This window comes from Crocuta crocuta, unplaced genomic scaffold, assembly GCF_008692635.1.
Source record: "Crocuta crocuta isolate KB4526 unplaced genomic scaffold, BGI_CrCroc_1.0 scaffold196, whole genome shotgun sequence".
Classification (NCBI taxonomy): domain Eukaryota; kingdom Metazoa; phylum Chordata; class Mammalia; order Carnivora; family Hyaenidae; genus Crocuta; species Crocuta crocuta.
Genome location: NW_027531026.1, coordinates 5172796 through 5176547, shown reverse-complemented (window position 1 = coordinate 5176547; position 3752 = coordinate 5172796). Strand labels below are relative to the sequence as shown.

General features: G+C 36.1%; 1 pseudogene; it reads left to right on the top strand.

Moving 5' to 3' along the window:
* Window positions 1–3263: 3263 nt before the first annotated feature.
* LOC144237329 (neuronal regeneration-related protein pseudogene) lies at window positions 3264–3460 on the top strand (annotated as a pseudogene).
* The last annotated feature ends 292 nt before the right edge of the window (window positions 3461–3752 follow it).

The following is a 3752-nucleotide window of genomic DNA, read 5'->3' as shown; positions in this document are numbered from 1 at the left end:
GTGTCTCCCTCTCTCTCTGACTCTCCCCTGCTCACACTGTCTCTCTCTCTCTCTCTCTCTCAGAAATAAATAAAACATAAAAATTTTTTTAATAAAATAAAATGTTCTTTCACTGAAAAGATGTATAATATTATTTGAGGGTACTTGATACATTAAAGATTTATATTTTAAACCCTCGAGCAACCACTAAGATGAAACAGAAACATATAGTTTATAAACCAATAATATAGATAAAATGAAATAATAATATTGAGCTAACTCAAAAGAGTGTAGAAAAAGAAAACATGGAATGTATAAAAAATAGCCCTTATGCCTTCCATAAAAATTAACTCAAAATGGATCACAGACCTAAATGCAAACACAAAACTATAAAACTGAGAAAAACAGGAAAAAATCTAGTGACTTTTTAAATATATGGCAATGACATTAAATATAACATTACAGGCACAACCTATGGAAGAAATAGTAAACTGGACTTCATTAAATTTAAAAACTTTGGCTCTGCAAAAGACACTGCCAAGAGAGCAAGAAGATAGTTTACAAACTAGGAGAAAATATTCGCAAAAGACACATCTGATAAAGGACTGTTATCCAAAATATACAAAGAACTCTTAAAATTCAACAAGAAATAGATTAAAAAACTGAACAGACACCTCATCAAGGAAGACACAACAGATATATCTTCTACAGATAACAAACATATGAAAATATGCTCCATATTATATGTCATCATATAAATACAAACTAAAACAACAATGAGGTATCAGTGCAGATCTATTAAAATGGGCAAAATCCAGAACACCGACAACACCAAATGCCAGCCATGCTCTGGAGCAACAAGAATTCTCATTCACTGATGGTGAAAATGAAAAATTGCACAGTCCCTTTGGAAGATAGTTTGGCAGTTCTTACAAAACTAAACATACACCTACCTTATGATCCAATCATCATGCATACTGGTTTTTAGCCAAAGGAGCTAAGAACATCTCCACACAAAAACCTGCACACTAATGTTTATAGAAGCTTTATTCATAATTGCCAAAAACCTGGAAGCAATCAAGATGTCCTTCAGGAGGTAAACAGGTAAGTAAACTGTGGCATATCCAAACTAATCTTATTCAGGGGCGCCTGGGTGGCTTAGTCGGTTAAGCGTCCGACTTTTGCTTGGGTCATGATCTCGCGGTTCGTGGGTTCGAGCCCCGCGTCGGGCTCTGTGCTGACTGCCAGCTCAGAGCCTGGAGCCTGTTTCAGTCTGTGACTCCCTCTCTCTCTGACCCTCCCCTGCTCGCGCTGTCTCTCTCTCTCTCTCCTAGAAATAAATAAAACAAAAAAAAATTTAAAAAAAAAACAAACTAATCTGATTCAGCAATTAAAAAAAAAAAGAGCAAACAAGTCATGAAATGACATGGAGGAATCTTAAGTACATTTTACTAAGTGAAAAGGGTACATACTGTATGATTATAACTATTTGACATTCTGATAAAAAGAGATGATGAGGGGACCAATGGTTATACCAGGGGTTGGGAGAGAGGTTAGGAGAGAGTTTCTGCTCCATTTTGTTGCCAAAGTTGACTTACTTTTTTTGAGCAGTTTTAGACTCACAACAAAATAGGGCAGAAACTACCTATCCCCGCATCTCTGCCCCAACCTCCCTTACTATCAACATCCCACACTGGAGTGCTGTTTTTATTACAATTAATAAACTTACACTGACATACCATTATCCCCCAAAGGTGATGAGCATTAAGGAGGGCACTTTTCAGGATGAGCACTGGGTTTCACAAGTAAAAGATCAACCACGGGGTTCTACTCCTGAAGCCAAGACTACACTGTATATTATTTAACTTGAATTTAAATTTAAAAAAAAGTCTACTTTGAAAATAAGATAATACATTTCAGTGTGAGCATATAGAAAATTCTATTGAATACAAATGGCTTAAAAGCCTCAATTAAAAGGCAAAGTTGTCAAATTATAGATTTAAAAAAGGATAAACCAACTATATACTCCATACAAGAAATCTACTTTAAAAATAATGACACAGATAACAGAATTGAAATGAATCATAGGAAAGCTACAGGAGCTATGTTATTCTCAAAGTGGTTTTCAAAACATGACATATTGCCAGATATAAAGAAGAATATTACATAATGACAAAAAGTTAATTCATCAAGAGAACACAATAACTCCAATCATGTATGTAGCTAAAATTGGAGCTTCAAAGTATATGAAGCAAAAACTGATAGAACTAAAAGTAGAAATCAAGAATTCTCAATTTTAGTTGTAAATTTCAACATTCCTCTCTTGGTAATAAGTAGACAGATAAGTCAATTAAGGATATATTCTACTTGACCTAATTGACATTCCATCTTTAAGACAACAGAAAACACATTCTTTTCAAGCACACATGGAGCATTCAACAAGAACCACCATATTTCTGGCCAAAAAACAAATCTCAAAATTTTTTAAGGATTGATATCACACAACATATGTTTTCTGAATGTGGCAGACAAAATGATGGACCCATAAAATTGGGTACTAATCCTAAAGCCTGTAAACATATTAAGTTACATGGAAAACAGGAATTAGGGTCACCAATGAAATTAAGACTGCTAATTTAGTGACCTTAAAATACAGGTGGCATCCTGGAATTTTCAGATGAACCCAGTGTTATCTACAAGTCCTTAAAAGTAGAAGGATACAGAAGAGGGAGAAGAAAAATAGCAACATGAGGACTCCATACAACACGGCCAACTCTGAAGATGGAGGAAGAAGCCCATGAGCCAAGGATTATGGGCAGCCTCTAAAAGCTGGAAAGATCAAGGAAATGGATTCTCCCCTATAGACTCCAGAAAAAAAATGCAGCTTTGGTTTCATCTTGAATTTTTTTGAAACAGTGTGTATAATGCATCTTCCCACTAACATTTCCTTTCATGAAGACATAATTGCTGGTAAACTTATGTGCAGAAGCATATTTAAACAAGCCATGAGTTTAAATCCTTGAAACTACACTGTGTATGAGCTATCCTTCAAGCAACATCTTCTTTCATTAATATGTCAGTGTTTTTAAACTTATGTGTAGAAACATATGGGAAAAGTCATGTGCCTCTCTCCCCCACTCCAGCTATCTTTTGTAGCATTATGTCCTTTATCATCCACATTTGTGTCTCAGGTGGAGAGAAGAAAGAGTGAACTTTTGTGTGTTGGTCTCCCTGGACTGAGGAGAGAGAGAGGGTCCAAAGGCAAGACTGTTACAACTCTCAAAATGGTTTATTACTCAGAACTCTCTGTCTGGGTCAGTCAAGGACCATTTCTAAATAAGGAAATTGAAGGAAAGCTTCCTGTGGAAAGACTTCCTGTCCCAAAGGAAGTGAACTGCAAAAAGATGAAGAGATTGATGCTGGCTCCCTGATTCCTCTTGGCAGCAAGGAACTCTGCTCCCTAGGCATCAGTTACCTCTAATCTTTTTAATCATATCACCTCTATTTGTATTACATACAGTGTGTTGGTATTGATGAGGTCATGATATCGCATATGGGCATTTTTCTGTGTAAATCATCAAGTATAAGAAGAAAGTATGGGACTCTGAGCCTTGCTTTAGAGAATCTGCAGTGGGAAAAAATGGGTGTCATCAAACCAGCTTTTAATCATCCTGAATCAAGCGAAAATCCTCATAATTTCACACTGTGAATCCATATTTATAATCCTTAGGGGTGGGCCTTCAGGCCTGGCTCTCGACAATGACGTCTTGCAC